Source organism: Petaurus breviceps, unplaced genomic scaffold, assembly GCF_028583685.1.
Source record: "Petaurus breviceps papuanus isolate PSGF00001 unplaced genomic scaffold, PetGlider_PUasm1.0 90763, whole genome shotgun sequence".
Taxonomy (NCBI): domain Eukaryota; kingdom Metazoa; phylum Chordata; class Mammalia; order Diprotodontia; family Petauridae; genus Petaurus; species Petaurus breviceps.
Window position 1 is genome coordinate 5291711 of NW_027187340.1, and position 19934 is coordinate 5311644.

The window sequence follows — 19934 nt, forward strand, 5'->3', positions numbered from 1 at the left end:
TCTGCCCATAGAGCACAGACCCTTCCCTAATGAGGTGTGCCATGCTGAGCGGTCCTGTGCCAGTGTCTCCCATGTCACACCATCAAGTCCAAATTTCTTGAGAGAGACCTTGAAAGTGTCTTTGTATCACATCTTGTGATACAAGTGTGAACTATTGCTCAGTGTGAGTTCTTCATAAAATAGTCTTTTAGGCAAGTGTATGTTTGATATTTGAACAACATGGCCCGCCCATTAGAGCTGTGCTCTCTGCAGTTTAGTTGGAGTAAGGACCTCAGTGTCTTGTATCTTATCCTGCCCAGTGCTCTTTAGAATCTTCCTAAGACAATTCAAATGGAAGTGATTCAGTTTCCTGGCACAGTGCTGCTATACTGTCCAGGTTTCACAGGCATACAACAATGAAGTCAGCAATCAGCACAATGGCTCTGTAGATCTTCAGTCTGGTAGTCAGTCTAATACCTCTTCTTTCCCACACTTTCCATCAGAGCCTCCCAAACACTAAGCTGGCATTGGAAATTTGTGCATCAACTTCATTATCAATGGGTACATCCATGGAAAGTACACTGCCAAGGTAAGTGAACTTATTCACAGCATTCAGAACTTCTCCATTTGCTGTAACCAATGGTTCCACATATGGATGGTGTGGTGGTGACAGAGCACCTGTGTTTTCTTGGTGTTAATTGTTAGGCAAAAATGAGCACAAGCAGCAGAGAATTGATCCATACTTTGTTGCATCTCTGCTTCAGAGGCTGCATTGAGTGCAAATCATCTGCAAAACAAAACTCCCTCCACTGTGATCTTGGCTTGTAGTGTTTTCAAGTTGAATTTGCCATCAATGCAGTAGCTGACCTTGATGCTGTGTTCATCCTCATAGAGGGTAGTTGACAATATTGTTGAAAACATCATGCTAAAAAGCTTGGGAGCAAGCACACAGCCTTGTTTCACTCCATTTGTGACTGGAAAAGTGCAAGAGCATCATCCTTTATCTAAAACCCAGACAAGCAGGCTGTCATAAAATTGACATACAATGCTGATGAACTTCTCCATGCAACCAAATTTTGACATAGTCTTCCATATGCCCTTGTGACTGACAGGCCAAAGACCTTGGCCAGATCTAAAAACATTGTGTACAGACCTCTGTTTTGTTCCTGGCATTTCTCCTGGAGCTGTCAGGCAGCAAATGCCATATCGACCATTCCTCAGCCCTTTCTGAAACAGGCTTTCAGGTAGATGACCATTTTCCAGGTGAATGATCAACCTGTTAAGGAGGGCTTTGGCAAGAATCTTGCTAGCAATGACTAAGAAAGAAACCTCTTCTGTGATTGTGTGAGCAATGGACCCCCCACCTTATAAATCTCAGCTGGAATAGAATCAGCACCAGGTACTTTGCCACATGAAAGGAGACTAATGACATTCAAAATCTCTTCTTCAACTGTAACTTCAGCTAGGGAGTGACTGACTTCAACCTGAGGTAAACAGTCAATGGCTTTAGCATTGATTGAAGACTGTCTGTTGAGAACATTATTAAAGTGTTCAGCCCACTCTCTAGGATCATGTCCTTATCACTAATCAATGTGGTTCAGTACTGAGTAGCTGAGATACATCATAGATCTTTGGCCCATAGAAAGCCTTCAGTGCATCAAAAAATACTTTGGATTCTTACTATATGCATAAAATTGAATTTCATCAGCCTTCTTACTCAGTCAATAATCCTGCATCTCTCTAAGCTTTGAACTTTACTTTTGATGGAATTAAATGCTATCTTCTTAGAGAAGGAGGAACTATCCTATTCGTAAACCCTGTGGAGTTCTCATTTTTCATTAAGCAGCTTCTGAATTTCCCCACCATTTTTGTCAGACCAGCCTTGATGTTGGCAAGTATTCTGACACATATGAGCAAATGCACTACTGTACACCCATCTCTGAAAGCTGCCCACTCCTTTTCTGTTCCACTGTTGCCAACTATGGTTGGCTCAATTTTCCATCCAAGCTATGAAACTTGTCTTCTTTTGGTACATTGATGATATGGGTCTCCAGGTCTTCATAAAATTTTTCTTTGGCCTCATCATGGTTCATCATGGTGGAAGCCTATGCATTGGGATGATGGCGTGGCATTTTCCTGAAGTGGCAATTGCATTGCCACGTTCCTGCTGTTCACTCCTTTTGGTATACATGCAAGCTTGTTGACTAGATTAGTTTTGATTGTAGAACCTGCACCAGCTCCGACTTCAGTAAGCTGGCCTTCATTTGCCAGTCTCTCACAGCAAGAGCTGCTTGTCTTTCAGGTCTACTGGAGTTCATGTTGTGCATAAGTGTGTACATGTGCCAGTGATGAATGGAATCATCTTTGTAGAAGTTTTTGTACATTTTTGTGTGCCTCAACCACAGGGTGGGTTCCCCCATCTGCCACGGGAATCAGGCCAGGGTTGGGCATGCAGACAATTTTTAGGGCACCTTTTCTAGCCCCTTCCTCACCCCAGGAGGTGAGCAGAGTGATCCTTCAAAGGCTGCTCAAAAACTCAGGGGGCTATCTAATTGCACTGCTGTTTCCAGTGAGAAACGACCCTATGGCCTGGGCTGCCTGTGTGCAGGGTTGTGACTACAGCCCAGCGTATTTGCACCTGCTGCTTCATCACCGTCAGTCACCACAGGACTTTGAGATAGGTAAAAAATGGTAAAACAGGTGATGTCTTTTGATTCATGTGTAAAATGGATTTAAGCGAGGCAGAGTTGCACAAAGTCATCAGCCTCACTTTCTCTTCCAGAATCCAGTGGCAGGACATAGTCAAGATGACTGGTGATGGTTCAGGAGGCAGTACATGACCTTGGCATCTTCGATGTCTAACCAAGCTCTAAGCACTCCACATGCCTGCTCCAGCCTCCTTCATGGCCATTGGAACAAATTGTTCTCATCTGCACATTCCACCAGGGGGAGTCCTCACATGCTTAGGGTAGACACCCCCTACCTCACCAATGGGTTTGAGATCCCTCAGTTACTTTCAGCTTGGTTTAGCCCATTGGTCAAAATGGTTTACCAGGCTGTGGCTGCTGTGCACACTATAGTTTCTTGGAGTCATAGGCGCTGTTGTTACTACCAGTTTGCTTAGGTACCATTCACTTAGTACTGCTTCTTAGAAAAAGTGTTTCAGTTCTTTTAGAATGAGTGTCCCTCATATTAACATGCCTTGGGACTAGCAAATAAATATATTTCCAGCTCTTCTCCCATGTATCTATTCAGATCTATATTCCCACTCAGCTAGCCCATGAAGAAAATGTAGATATCCAGACATTTCTGCCTCACCTATCTCAATCTATAGTTCTCATCCCTTAGTCTTAAGCAGGTTAGGGCAAATGAAATCCTTTTGACCTCTTCCCTACTTCAATGTATGGGCAATGTGCAACCTTAATGGTTAGCACTTCCTGCTGAATTTCTTTGAAGCTAAAGAAAAATAGTCTTACTCCTTTCTATTTGCCTGTACTGACTTGCATCTTCCCACTGCTGATGTCAGGCTAAGTGTAATACCTGGAAACTTGGAGAAGAATCAGAAATGCCCTAGAAATGCCTTCAGTTTGAGGACTCATTCATTCATTCAACAAGCATTTGTTAAATGCTCTCTGTGCCAGGTACTGTGCTAAGGACTAGGGATACAAACAAAACAAATCCCCAAAAGGTCAAAAACACAGTCACAGGAGCTCTCCATCTAATGAGGGAGACAACATACAAGCAAATGATAGATGGGAGAAACTGGAGAGAATCTTAGAAGGAAGGCACAAGCATAAAGAGAAACTGAGAAAGTCTTCTGAGAAAGACTTAAAACAAGCCAAAGTGTCAAAATATGGCAGCTGACACCAGAAATGACAAAGGTTCATGTCCACTCCCTGCCTCCCACCCCAAACTAGCAATGTAGAGAAATGTCTTCTGATTCTTTTCCAGGATGTATTACATATATTTCTGGCAAAAGTCATCCTGGGGAAAAGAGTAAAAGCATGATAAGAATTATTAATGAAACTTTCAGCAAAATTGAAAACAAATGCTCACTCCTATTATTTACATAATATAAAGTAAATACTTTATTAATTTTAGCAAAATTAAAAATGAACATTCACTCTAATGTTTTCATAATGTATATTAAATATCTTCTCATATAACACTGAAAGAGTCCAATTTCATATATTCCTGCCCTCAACTCTGCCAACCTGTATATAGAGAGAAGAGAGAAAGAAAGAAAGGAAGAAGGAGAGAGAGGGAGGAAGAGAATTCAAAGTGATTTTTTTAAGACTGTCTAATCTAAATCTCTCATTTTCAGATGAGGGAACTGAAGCCTAGGGAAGTTGAATAACCTGTTGAAAGCCACAATTGTAAAGGCAGGATTGGAACCCAGATCTGTTGACTCCAAAGCCAGAGCTCTTCCCAATGTATCGTTATGTCTCTTATTATAATGAGACCATAAAAATATGGAACTCTACAAACCCTGGAAATTTTACAGACAAAAACCATCCATACCATTGGGTATATACCCACAATGTCTTCAAAGACCAAAATAAAGTCCCATATCATTATGAACAAATATTTATTAAGCACCTGTGCTCCAGATACTTCCATATATAACAAAATAATAATAACTGTACTTTTATAGTAGCAGAGAACTGGAAACAAAGTGAGTGGCCATTGATCAGAGAGTGGCTAGACAAATTGTGGTATATTAATGTAATAGAATATTATTTGCAATGTAAGAAAAAACAAATCTGAGGAATTCAGAGAAAATGGGAAGACCTATATGAATGGATGAAAAACAAAGTGACCAGAACCATGAAAATTACCTACACAATGACAACAAGACCATATGTGAAAAGAACAATAAGGCGATGAAGCTGAATGCTTTGTGACTATAATGAACAACTGTGGTCCTGGAGAAGAGATTACTAAATCTAACTCTTCCCTTGGTTGGAGACATGGAAGACTATGACTATGAAGTCTGTGGGTGTGAACTGTTGCATATGTTATTAGATGTAGTTAATATGTTTGTTGGTTTTGTTTAATGTTTTTTCTTTATTACTAGGAGAAAGTTAACTGATGGGCTGAATAAGGGAACAGGCAAGTTCAGAAATGTCAATGAAATAAAAATAACAACTCAATAAAGTTTTTTAAAGAAATTACATGAAATTTAATTTTTAAAAAGAGAAACCATCCCATCTAATTCTCTGATTTTTTTTTTCAAATGAGGAATTTGAGATAACATTAATTTTAAAATAACTTGCCCAAGTCACAGAGTTAGTTAGTGACAGGATGAGGATTTGAACCCAGGTCTCCAGTGGTGAAGCCAGAACACTTTTTACTATTCCGTGCTGTCTCTCCATACAGTTGTTGAATTACATTTAGGATTTTCTTTTCTGAGATTTTTTTTTAAGTAATAAAATGAAGATGATTCCTTGAATTAATTATTTGACTTCCTAGTTTTACTTGTATTCATCATGCTTGTTAAAGTAGGAGAAGCACCTATTTACCTGCTATCACCAACCAACCTAATAAAAAGGTAAAATGTTGCTGAACTGTGGACTTTATGATATTTCTTGAAATGAGTCCTCTTTTATGGCAGGTGATATTCATGCTGAAACAGCTGTAAAAAATATGGAAACAGAAAAAAATGTAGAGATTAAATACTAGTTTTTATCTATGTTCCTCAGTACATTAAACCTTTAACACTTTTGGAATATTATTAATATTACAATGACATGGATGTTGTATATAAAAGGCCCTCACCTCAGGATCATGATTGGAATTTTAATTGCAGTGGATGTTTCACTGGGCTTTCACTTCCAAGATTTGAGCTTTTGTCACTCAGGAGGCTTTACACATGTTGCCTTAGAGTCCCATCGACACAGCAATGTGAGAATACCCCCAATTAGATGAAAAAATTCCTGATAACTTGAGGTTGGTTTCCCTAATATTCCCTTTGATGCTGCCTCTTGGCCCTAGATCCAACTGCCTTTACTTTATTTTCATCATTACAACCAGGTTGGATACAGGGCGATACTACCATAGCCAGAGACCCCAGCAGCAGTCACCCCTGGGCACTGCAGGCAAGAAACCCAGTCTTGAATCCTCTCCAAAGGCCCACACGGCAGTTGGGGTCAAAATAGAGAACAAAACTTTCAAGGGGTCAAGGAGCAAGGTAGTCATTGTGGCAGGTGCTGTTCTGCTACTTTTTCTGCCATCTTCCTAAACATCCCTGGCCGAAGGTTTTTGCTATTCATATATTCTATAAACAATTATTAAATGTTTATTTGTCAGGTTTTACCTTGAGCCCTGGGGATGCAAAGTGAAAAACAAAGCCAGTCTTTGTACTCAAGGAGTTTACATTCTATTTGTGGAAAACTATGTACACAGGTAAGTAAATACAAATAATATCCACTGGGGTCCTAACAAGTGGTGGAATGAAATCAAACCTATATAAGAGGTAGCTTCTGAGCTGAACCTTGAAGGAAACTAGAAGATTCCATGGTAGCAATGAGGAGGGAGGGAGTTCTAGGAAGGGAAGAAAGTCTATACAAAGGTATAGAGACAGGAGATGGAACTTTGTGTATTTTCCTCTGATACAGAGAAGAAGAAAGAACACATTTATTACAATCCATGTTATTTTCCATCTATTCAGTACCTACTCACATAATCACAGAACTCTAGTCTAGCCTGTACCTGAAAGAGAATCCCCATTACTTCCTACTTGTTGAGAGATCATCCATTTTGTGTTTGAAGTCTTCCAATCAGGGAAAACTTACTAGCTCCCAAGGAGACCCATTCTACCTCAGGGCAGTTCTAACTGTTGAAAGTCGGATGTCTGAGTCATAAGGAAGAGAAGGTTTTAGAGTAGATTATTTTCAAGATGCACTCCAGATCTAAATTTCTATGGTCTTCTTGTAATGTGGTCTTTTCTTCAAGGGAGGCCACATACTACAAAACTACTCTCTCCAAAGTTACCAGTGATCTCTTAGTCGCCATAGCCAATGCCCTTTCTCAGTCTTCATTCTCCTTAACCTCTCTGCAACCTTTGACACTGTTGATCGCCCTCTCCTCCTTGACACTCTCTTTCCCTTAAGCTTCTGGGACACCGCTCTCTTTTGTTTCTCCTCTATCGTATCTGATCATTACTTCTCAGTCTTCTTTGTTGGACCCTCTAGGTCACATCTTGTAACCATAGGTATACCATGAATTCTGTCCCGGTCCCTTTTCTCTTCTTCTTCTTCACTACTTCCCTTGGTGATCTCATCAGTTCTCATGGATTTTACTAACTTTATGCTAATAGTTTTTAAACCTACCCGTCCACCCTTTCTGCTAATCTCCAATCTTCTATCTCCAATTGCATTTCAACCATCTTGAACTAGACGTCCAGCACAAACCTTAAACCCAACATGTGCAAAACCAAGCTCATTATCTTTTCCTCTAAACCCTACTCCCCTCCCACCTTCTCTATTACTGAAGAGGGCACCCCTGGCCTCCTCATCTCTCAGGCTTACAGCCTAGGGGTCTTCTTTGACTCCATACTATCTCTCATCCCCTATATCCAACCTATTTTCAAGGCCTGTCAATTTCCCCTTTGCACTGTATTTCCAATGTGCCTTCTTCTTTCCTTTGACAATGCCACCATCTTGGTACAGGCCCTCATTATCTCAAGCCCGGATGACTGCAGGAGCCTGCTGGTGACTCTGCCTGTATCAAGTCTCTCCCCACTCCAATCCATCCTCCATTCAGCCACCAAAATTATTTTCCTAAAGCACAGATCCAATCATGTCACCCCCTATTCAATAAGCTCCAGAGGCTACCTATTGTCTTCATGATCAAATACAATATCCTTTGACATTCAAATCCCTTCATAATCAAGCTTCCTTCTACCAATCTTCTTACACGTCATTCCCTGCCACTCTTTGATCCAGTGATACTGCCTTCCTGGCTGTTCCACAAACAGGACACTCCCCCTTTCCACTCTAGCCATTTTCTCTGGACATTTCTCCCCCCTACCTGGAATGTTCCCCTTCCTCATCTCTACCTATTGGCTTTCCTGTGTTCCTTTAAGTTACAGTTGAAATCCTACCTTCTACAAGAAGCCTTTCCAAACCACTTTTAATTGTAATGCCACCCCCCTATTATTTCTTATCCTGTGTTCTCAAAGAAGTCCATGCCAGCAGATTATTAACTTTGGAAGGTGCTAGAAAACTGCAAAGGTTTAGAGCACAGGTCCAGTGAAAGCCTGTATTTCTGCTTTTAGAGAACCATTTTGGCTAAGAGAAGTTGGGTACAGCATGATGTACAGTAAATTCTAAAGACCATCTAATAGTGTTAAGAGTGCTTAAAATTTGAATCAGGTAAAGAAGTACCCAAGTTGATGAAATAATGACTCCTTAAAGTTAGGAACTAAAAATGTTGTCTCGTAGGAATCTTACTAAAGGGAAATTAGATTTTAAAATATCAGAGGGAATGGAAGTATGGCAGACACATAGGAGAGGATAACCAGGAAATGGAATATGGAACAAAGTCCCTGGTAAGAAGGAAATGCAGAGGAAAGAAAAATCTGGGAAAATAAAAGAAGAGAGCAGAAGGAAACCATACCATTGACAGCAAGAGTATAAAGAGTCAGGGGCCAGAGAGCCAATGAAAGCTAATCTAAATTCTTCTTACTGAAAGCGTGTGTGTGTGTGTGTGTGTGTGTGTGTGTGTCACAGAGAGACAGAAACAAAGAAAAACAGAGACAGAAACAGAGGAAGCAATAGAGATGACACAGACCGAAATGATAGAAAGTGAGATATAACCATGAGAATTAAAATCTAAGGTATAATTTAAAATAAATTTACTTCTAATTCACCTTCAGATTTCTTCTCATTTGGATCTGAAGGAAAATTAGGAAAAATTGGAAAACTGGAAAAATTAGAAATAGTCTATCATAATTTTAGTACTTTAAAAGGTGTTTAATACCTATTTCTATTAGTATCCCTCCACTGAGCATTAAAATCAGCTATCAGGAAGTTATTTCATTTGCTTCTTTTCCTGGAAGACTTGTCTTTGCCCCATATTAAAGAAACTTAAAGGCAAGTGAGAAACTGATCTTTATTGCCAACACTGTGTTGTTTCATCATGTTCTTCAACCACCAAAAAGCACATTTATGATTCATCAGTCAATCCTCTGTGTTAGATAATTAGCCATTAACATAGTTCACCGGTATTGAGATGAAAATGATATCAAAACTTGTAAAAAGATCCCCTTGAAGATGAAAGAGGAAGAAACTGTGCCCACATGTTGTTTCAAACCTGGATTCATTTTGCCTCATGACAGCATGTCATACCAGAGAGGCCAAACAGATGTGTAAAAATAGCTGTTTAACGGGGGAGAAATACTGTAAAATTGTTTATAGCAGGACAGCAGGTTCTTATAGGCAAAGTAAATTACAAATAGATTTCTCAATTACTTTTTAAAGCCTGGTATTTGATTCTTATATAACAGTCAAAAATCAATTTCGCGTGGGATTTATGGGAATGCCTCCTTATTAGTAAAACAGCAGTCGGCAGCCGTTGTTCCATTCCCACAATAGTTGTACCCGGTGGGGAGCATGCAACCGCCAGGCTGGGTAATCCTTTATCTTTTTATTTTTATCCTCTGAAAACATGGCTTCGGCATAATCAAAAGAAAAGAAGGGAGAAAAACTGCCAGAGAATCCTTGTATCCCAGTACCTTGTTTCTATCAGCACTTGCTACAGGAGGGCCCATGGTGGCAACAGCTGGTTAACTACACACAGCTCAGGTTAGTAGTACTCTGGAAAATTACTGGGATGAGGAGTCCAGACTCCCAGAAACTTATGATCCTAAACCCCTAACTTTCGTTAATGAGCTTCTAACCTAAAATCTGCAAAGAGTAGGAGTCCAGAAAACATATTTCCTCCTCTCTTCATATGTATATGTCTATGTGTGTGTGTATCTTTAAGGTTTGCAAAGCCCTTTACATATATTACGTCAGATAGATGTTCTTATTACCACCCCTATATGAGTGAGGAAACAGACTCAAAAAGACTAAATGCCTTGCCTAGGATCATATGGGCAAGATAAAAAATATCTGGGAACTAGGCTGAAGAGATTTGAATCCAGATCTTTTTTTTTTCCAACACCAAGTCAGTATTTTATCCACTAGACCACAAGTGTCAAACATGGCTGGTGGGGGGACACAGAGCTCACAACACTCCTGAGCCAGATTAAAATATAATTGGGAAATGTTTAACAAGTTAAGTAACAATATAATAAAATATAGATAATATTAATATGTGGTTTTCTAAGTCAATATGTGACCCTTGGGAATCCTTATGTACAATTTAGGGGCTCCTGTTTCTATTTGAGCTTAACACCATTGCCCTAGACTTTGGTGCCTCTCAAATGCTTGCCTATGTTCCTAATGGGAAAATACAGGGCAGTGATTTTTCCCCTACATCACATATAACAATTGTCCTCAGTATTTGTCTTTTTAAGAAAAATAAGCACGTCCTCTGGCACTGGCGGAGGCGATGTTGCATAGTCAGTACAGCATTTCTCATACTTTTGGGTCTCAGCAGTCCTTTAAATTCTTAAAAATGATTGAGGCTCCTATGCTCCCAAAAAGCTTTTATTTACATGGGTTCCACAAATCAATATTTATTAGAAATTAAATTAATAAGACATTTGAAATTAAGATGTCTTATTATTATGAAAACAGTTTTGACCTCATGGATCCCCTGAAAGGGTCTCGAGGACCTCCAGGGGTCCATGGATCATACTTTAAGAATTTTTGCTGTAATTCAAAGAGAACTGCCCTTAGAACATCCAGAAAAGCAAAAGCCAGTGTGGTTCATTAAGAACAGGGCTCTCTAGACTAATTTCATTGACTTCCTGTTTTTATAGGGTTGTTAGACTGACAGGTGCCGGTAGCTCTTCCAGTAGTTTACTTAGTTCCTAGCAAAGCATCTGACAATGTATCTTGTACTTTTCTTGTGGACATGATGGAGAGACATATGCTAAATAAAGAATGGAACAGAGGAGGGATCTGGAACTATTTGAATGATGAGACCCAAAGAGTTATTACTGAGGCTCGGAGGAACATGATTAAATGCCTTCCAATTATCTAAAAAGTGGTCACTGGGACTTGTTCTGGTCGGTAGTAGAAGACAGAACTAACAGCAATGAATGGGGTTGCAAGAAAAGCAAATTTAGGCTGGGTATATGGATGAAATGTCCTAACAATAAAAGCCACCAGCATTTTAATAAGCTCCGCCTTCATTCAGAATCTTTAAGCAGGATGATGAGTGTGTTGGATCCATTGTAAGGGAGATTATAATTCAGGTGTAGCTTGGAAGAGATGACCTTCTAGGGTCTGTGTTTCTGATTCCAGAGACCGGGATAGGAGATCCAGCCCCAATACTTGCTAGCTGTGTGACCATGGGGCAAGTCATTAAACCTCTTTCAGTCTCAGTTTCTTCCTTTGTGAAATGGGAATAATGCCTTTAGGGCTATCCTCACACAGATGTGGTGAGGATACAATGAAATAATTATGTAAATTTGCAAATCTAAAAGTTCTATATAAATGAGAAAAGATAATAACGATAAAAACAATTAATGATGATGATAATGATGATGTCAAGTACCCAATAAGTATTTTTTATCTCTGTTTCACAGATGGGGAAATTTGTTTCAATGGATCATTCTTGGATAACCAATTTGTGTGATATACGGGCTGTCCCAAAAGTCGGAGTGCAGTTTTAAGTCTTTAACTTTAGAATTTTTAAATGCACTAAGATGCTTGTGGTAACCTACATTTTGTAATGAGTGATTCCATAGTTCATTCTCAGTCTACCAGGAAATTGTAGTCTGCCCCTCACTCACTCATTTAAAAGAAATGTGTGGTCCTGGAGAAAGTACTGAACTGGAAGTCAAGAAATATGGAGTCCATATATGACTTCCAAGGTCCTTTCTAGCTCTGAGATTCTATGGTTGCATTATTGCCTTCCCTTTTTGCCTATTATCATTCCTTCTTACATACCCCTTTTTTCCTTTTTTTCTCTTTCCTATTCTCACCCATACATTCATCTTTGTAATATTCTTACCCTAACTGTCTTCAGATATGAATTGCTGTAATACTCTAATAAATAGATAAAATAACGATTGGCTATGACCTGCTGAGTATAAAGGTTCAAATGAAAATTTTTCTAGAGACTGATATTCAAAATGAGGTCACACTACTATGCTAGGGCAGGCAGGTGGGTGGAACAGTAGATAAAGCACCGAACTTGCAGTCAGAAAGATCTGAGTTCAAATGTGACCTCAGACACTTACCCTGGGCAAGTCACTTGACCCTGTTTGCTTCAGTTTCTTAATCTGCAAAAATAAACTGGAGACAAAAATGGCAAAATACTCCAGTATCTTTGCCAAGAAAACCCTGAAGGAGATCACAAAAAGTAAAACATGACTGAAACACTACTGAACCAGAACAATAATTTCTCTAAATCACAATCCTTCAACCTACCAGACCACCAGAGAGAAAATTTTGAAAAGGTACAGACCATCCCATAAACTACTAGGAAAACACCCATACTCTTGCTAGGACTGTCCAAACCTCCAAACTACAACAAATGAATTGGAATGAATGTGTTCAGATCTAACCTAGGAATGTTATTAAAAGTAACCTGACAAAGGTGAGCTGTGCCGTGCATTAAGGCAATTCTGTTCCCCCAGTGGGAGTTCTATGCATTCACAGCAAGTGGAAAGAAATGAGAATACCTGCTGTGGAGATTTGAGAGGAAAATTGATCACACATGTTCAAGTAGATTGCCTGAGATTTTCCATGAAAGTAAAATTCCAGAATTCTAACAGGCAGTTTGTGAGCAAACATGTTCCCCCCCTCCACACTTCCCCCACCCCAGCACTTAGCACAGTGCCTGGGATGTAGGGAATGTTTAATAAATTCTTATTGAGTGACTGACTCTTTGGGGGGGAAACTAAGAAAACTCCCCTTATTCCTCCAAACTACTTGACTTACCCCTGAAAGCAATCCAGAAAGCCTCTTAAATCCCATGGAGCAACTTGGATATGGGGGAAAAAAATGCAACAATTCGAGAAGAAATTATAATCTATTTACTAAATGCAAGCCACCCTCCTAGAAGCAGCAGATACAAAGACAATATGGAAAACAGCCTCCACCCTCAAGGAACACACATTCTAAAAAAGATACTAGGTTCCTCTCTGTTATACAAAGAGAGACAAGCTGTTGTTGACTTTTACTCAACTTGGCTCTTTGTTAGGAACTCAATCTAAGTTAGGTAAAAGTTTCTAGCACCATTGACATTGATCATAGTGAGACAATGATAATAATATATTGTACCTTTGAATAGCATGGAAAAGGATGTATTTTTTCATTGTGTTTTTTCATCTTCAGTCACATGAGGCTATGAGTAATATTGTTGAGGCATAGGGTACAAATCATAGTGACCTAGGGTTCATCACTAATGGACCTATGGTGATGAATATATGTTAAATAATATAGTTATACATTCTAGGATAAGAAATCACAACAGCATTAATAGCAATACTATAAAAAATATAAAAAGTGAAAATGGTATGCTTCATTCTGCATTTGGACTCCACAGTTCTTTCTCTGGATGTGGTTAGCATTTTCTATCACCAGGCTTTTGGAATTGTCTTAGATCATCATATTGTGAGAAGAAGCTAAGTCTACCAAAGCTGGTCATTGCACAATGTTGCTGTTAGTGTATACAATGTTCTCCTGGTTCTGCTCATTTCACTCAGCAGCAGTTCATGTAAGTCTTTCCAGGTTTTTCTGAAATCTGTCTGCTCATCATTTCTCTTTTTTTTTTTTAAAGCAATTGGGGTTAAGTAACTTGCTCAAGGTTACACAGCCAGGTGTTTCTGGGAGGGTGATAAGTGTCTGAGCCTGGATTCGATCCCCCAGGTCATCCCGACACTGGGGCCGGTGCTCTTACTCGCTGTGCTACCTGGCCGCCCCTGCTCATCATTTCTTATGGAAAAATAGCATTCCATTCCATTCATATACCACAACTTGTTCAGCCATTTCCCAATTGATGGGCATTCCCTCAATTTCCAGTTCTTAGCCACCACAAAAAAAGAGCTGCTACAAATATTTTGGTACATGTGGGTCCCCTTCCCTTTTTTATTAATTCTTGGGAAACAGATTTAGCAATGGTATTGCTGGGTCAAAGAGTACACACAGTTTTATAGCCCTTTGGGCTTAGCTCCAAACCATTCTCCAGAATGTATCCGCTTACAACTCCATCAACAATGCATTAATGTTTCAATTTTCCCACATCTTTTCCAACATTTATTATTTTTCTTTTCTGTCATATTTGATAGAAATTTGACAGGTGTGAGGTGAAACCTCAGAGCTGTTTTAATTTGTATTTCTCTAATCAATTGTGACTTAGAGCATTTTTTCATATGATTATAGATAGCTTTAATTTCTTCCTCTGAAAACTGTCTGTTCATATCCTTGGACCATTTATGAATTGGGCAATGACTTGCATTCTTACAAATTTGTCTCAGTTCTCTATTTTAGAATGAGGACTTCATCAGAAACACTGACTATAAAAAAAAAACCGTTTCCCAGTTTTCTGCTTTCCTTCTAATCTTGGTTGCATTGGTTTTGTTTGTGCAAACCCTTTTTAATTTAGTATAATCAAAATTATCCATTTTTCATTTCACAATGTTCTCTCTTATTTGGTCATAAATCCTTCTCTTCTCCATAGATCTCAGAGTCAGGATTACTTGCAAATCCTAAGACATTCATTAGATGTATGATTCTAGACAAGTTATCAAACCCTTCTGAGCTCCACTTTCCTCACTTAAACAAATAGGATAATAAAACTTGTATCATTTACCCCCATAGAGTTGTATGGCTCAAAGGAGGTAATAGACTAAAAGAGCTTTGCAAGCCTAGATTAATATCAATTAGTGTTGTTATAGAAACCATTCTCACAAAGGTATAAAGGGAAGGGAAAATAGACACATGACTTGGTAGTTAATGATGTCTTCTCAGGTTACCAAGCTTACACTCTGGTAATGACGCCATTCATGAGCTGAAAATTGGAAATAATCTTATTGAAATAATGTTATTGTTAATTATGTCTATTTTGTCAGAATGGAACTGTTTTCCGGAATGGATAATAATTCTGAAAATGGTTTTTGGTTGCAATCTTCAGTTTTCTGACTTATATTCAATTAACTCCATGTTCAAACCAAGTTAGGTGTTTATTTCAAAGTTATAAAATGTTTACAGTAACTCAATTATATTCTTCAAATAAAGTTACTTTACAAAATAAAAAAATAAATATTTAAAAAGCTCAATAATCCTACTGGATTCTGAGATAATATAAAACTGATCAAGGTATTTAAATTGTGTACAATATATTATAGAAGTTTTGATTAAAAATATAATAGTGCTTCTTCATACTTGAGCATCATAAGTTCAATAATATATCTGAAAATTATGTAAAATTGGTCATGCATAGGATCTTTTATGTAGGATTTTATCTGACACTGCATTTAACTATTTTTTACTCTATTTTTACTAAGAGGCTAACACAACTCTGGTTCATAGAATTTTTGCAGTACAGAATTTCCCAATAGGAGATCATGTCTATGAAGAGATCTATAGACAAGGAATCAGAAGAAAACAAGTCTAGTCTTAGCTCCATCAGAGATTCATTGTGTGACCAACAAACCCTAAGCACTGTGCCCTTACTGGGCAGCTAGGCAACACAGTAGATAGAGGGCTAGGCCTGGAGTCAGGAAGACCAAGATTCAAATCCAGCCACAGACACTAATTGTGTGACCCTGGGTCAAGTCATTTAACTCTGTTTGCCTCAGTTTCCTCATCTATAAATGAGCTGGAGAAGAAAATGGTGAACCACTCCAATATCTTTGCCAAGAAAACCCCAACAGGAGTCACGAAGAGTTGGACATAACTGAATACAACTTTTAAAATGCTCTTATTTCTGCTTATGTCACAGGTTAGTGAGGAATGGAAGGGAACATCAGAGAATATGTGAAGTTGTTCTGAACACTCCAAAGAAAGAGTCTTATACATATGAGCTACTTATCATGCCTTAGTTCAGAGTGATGCTGAGAAGATCAATAAAATAACGTGTGTGAAGTATTTCCATCTTGATCACACTTGATCAGAAATCAAGAGTTAATTTGAAATTTTATAAGTTAGCAGTGACACAATTTCTTCTGCCTTCTCCTAGCCATAAGATGGGAGGGGGGAAGGGAAGGTGTTTACACAAGGTCAGGACCAAGAAATGGATGGCAGTATGCCAGGCTTGGGGTACCAGAAGGAGTAGCAACAGTAGAGGCAAGGGGTGGCTAGGTGGAGCAGTGAGTAAAGTGCCGGCCCCAGAGTGAGGAGGACCCGAGTTCGGTTCCGGTCTCAGACACTTAACATACACACACACACACACACACACACACACACACACACACACATACACAACTAGCTATGTGACCTTGGGCAAGTTACTTAACCCCAATTGCCCTCCAAAAGGCAAAAAAAATAAAAAAAAAGTAGAGGCAAAAGAGGAGGAGAAGGAAGAGATATAATAACTAACATTTAAATCTTGTATCTGTCACTATCTGTGTTATCCTTGGCAAATTACCTAATCTTTCTAGGACTCAGTTCCCTCATTTATACAAGGGAGTTGGACAAGATGGAAACTGAGGTCCTGTCTAGCTCAAAATCTACCATCCTATGAGCATGTGATCAAATGAGATAAACTTGGAAAGAGCTTTGAAAACATAAAATAAATATGAGCCATCATCATCATCACCATCATCATCATCACCATCATCATCAATCATCACCATCTTCATCAATCATGATCACCATCATCAATCACCATCATCATCACCATCATCATCATCATCATCATCATCATCATAGCTAACATTTATATAGAGCTTACTATGCACTAGACACTTTGCTAAGCACTTTATAATCATTATCTCATTTGATCCTCACAACAATCCTGGAAGGTAGGTGCTATCATTAGCCCCATTTTGCAAATGAGGAAACTGAAGCAAATAGAGGTTGAATGATTTGCCCAGGGTCACACAGCTAATAAATCTCTCTGATGCCACATTTTAACTCAGGTCTTTCTGGACTCCAGGCTCAGGGCTCTATGAACTGCACTACCTAGCTGTCATAGTGGTAAAGAAGACATAGCACTTTCAGGTTTATGAAGCCCTTTTACATGGTCTCATCTGACCTTCATACAACCCTGTGAGGTAGGCATCACACATATTACTATTCCCACTATATAAATGAGGAAACTGAGGCTCAGAGTGGTTAAGCAATTTACCCATAACTCCATAACTAGGGGTAAGATTTAAACCTAGAACTGTCTGACTCTAAGTCCAGCACTCTATCCATGAATCTCCAACATTTTTTATCATCTATCCCTATCAACAACAACAACAAAGTTGGGCACACATCCTGAATTAAATATGTATTAATTATATTATAATTAAATTAGTAATATAATAAATATAATAATTCTAGTATATAATAAATAATTATATTACTAGTTAATTTAATGTGATAATTAATTATATTAAGTATGTTTGTTTATTAATTAAATACTTATAAGAGAAACAGGATGACACAGTGGATAGAGAGCCAGCCAGGAAAACCTAGATCCAAACACTCTGATTGTGTGATCCTGGTCAAGTCATTTAATCTCTGTGTTCTATTCAACTCCCTAAGCCTGCCAGATGCAGAGAAGATTCTGGCTAGCTTACATTTGTAGAAGGAGTTTTCTCACCCCTCAGTTCCCAATACCAATGATGACATAGGTTGAGTTCTTGTCCCTAACTTGACATACATGTACTACTGTTCTAATCTATAATGAACATTATAAAAGATACACTCAAACTATTTATACATAAATATATATATATGGTTAAAAGGATGAAATAAATATGAAATAGATAATGTTTTAAGAATATAATTTTATTAATAGTACAAAATTCTCTTGCTCTCACCACAGAAATAAAATAGTAACAATAATAAAATAATATCTTTGAGTGGGAGCAATGTGTTTCGTTATTTCTTGAATCTCGGTTTAACTCTATGAGATGGAATCTAAAGGCCTGGTTTTAAACTCAGATTATTTTGATACTTGGTCTTAGTTACTATCACAACTGAAAAATCACCTCGAAATATTGATAGATCTAAAGAGAAGAAGTACGTTTGCTAAATCAGGTTATGAATTTTTCAATTCTATCCAAGGATTATGCAAAGGTTTTTGTTAAAATTTGGTTAGTAAATTTCTGCCTTCCCTGATGTCTATCACTTGCTCTTGCAAACTAACTTGTATTTCTATCTGTTTAATTATTTCCATTGTATTTCTATATATTTAATAATGGGCTAAAAAAACACCTAAACTCTTGATTGGAAAATTTTTAAACATATTAGAAAATTTTACTTCCTTTTTTTTCTTTCTTTCTCCTTCTTTTTTGCAAATGAGAGGTTTGTTGTGTTTTTTTTTAATAGGTGACATACTTGCTAAACATACCTTGGTAATCCTAGAGGCATCAATTTACCATTAGCTAATATCTCAGGACACAGTTTTATTCTGAGAGCAGGAGTCATCATTAATGAAAGCAAATATTAAACCATATTATAATAATCATCTTGATAATTTTGAATTTTTGGTTAAATTCTTACCAGAACTGATTAAATCATAATTATTTTTACCTCTCAATGTGACTGACAAAGATCTCTTACTAGGGGGAGAAATTTCAGCTCTATTAATTTCTTGTTGTTCATTTGTGCTCATATTGTTTTTGGTATTAGACTTTAATCCGTGGTTTCTTTGTAGGAATCTTTTTAAGCCACTTAAACATTCTGTGAGAATTGATAGAATTAAAATTACATAAAGTTATCCACAAAACCTCAAATCAGGACATGTAAGCTGCAATATGTAATAATATACTGAAAGAAAATGAATGAGTGAGGGAGTGAGTGTCACTTCCTTTTGCATCATGGGACTTTCATTTTTCCCTCAGGGCACTTCTTGTAAAGTATATTGCATGAGACCATCTGACATATGGACCAAATAAAGGTGCCAGGATCAATCCAGGTATTAAATTGGGGCCTAATTTATTTTATTTTCTTTAGATGAAAAGCACAATAATTATAAATAGGCGTTTTAATATGTTTTCCACACTCCAGCTTGCACAACTCCTAAAGTACATGTACCCCACTTTGCAGACTACTACTACACAAGGAAATACATGCATCTATGTTGCATTGTAAGCATTCTAAAGGAGAAAATACCCTTTTTCTACAGAGAGAAGAGTTGGGATCTTTTGTATAAGGTCAGTGCAATAGCCAAGTTGGGGGAGAGACTTGGAAGATGTTGGAAGGGACCTTTGAGTACAAATGTGGGGGGCTTCCCAACCCAGTCAAGCTTACAGTCTTACTTGAAGGTCACACTTTCTGACTTCAGCCAGGGCAGTAAACTTCTTCCAAGTGACAGAGAGAGAACAGGGAATAAAAAACACACTTTCTAGTACCATTTTACCTTCATCCCCTACAGCTCCTATATCCTACCAATAATCTTCCATTCCTGAGAGTACACAGGTAGGAAGAGGAGGGAATCAGAGGAAGAGATTCTGTGTCACCTCTGGAATTCTGGGACTCCCTTGCACCTATAGCCCTGTGGGAGTTAGGTGGCTATCCACATCAACCTATCAGAAATGCTTGCATGAAACTTTTCTATATATACTCAAAGGAGTTATAACCAGGACATCACTAAAGTTGTTGGAGTGGTAACATTTTCTAGGGCTGCGAGACACTACAATGCATAAAGTGCCATGCTTAATATCAGAAAGACTCATC

The 19934-nt window shown here is 38.2% G+C and overlaps 1 long non-coding RNA gene across 3 annotated transcripts in view; it reads right to left on the reverse strand.

Annotated features, from left to right (window-relative positions):
- Nucleotides 1-5220: 5220 nt before the first annotated feature.
- Nucleotides 5221-19934, reverse strand: part of LOC138146600 (uncharacterized) — a 266472-nt gene continuing 251758 nt past the window's right edge. For all 3 annotated transcript variants that reach the window (XR_011164538.1, XR_011164537.1, XR_011164536.1), the window contains one exon: nt 5221-5614. This is a non-coding gene — a long non-coding RNA (uncharacterized lncRNA). The remainder of the gene's footprint in view (nt 5615-19934) is intronic.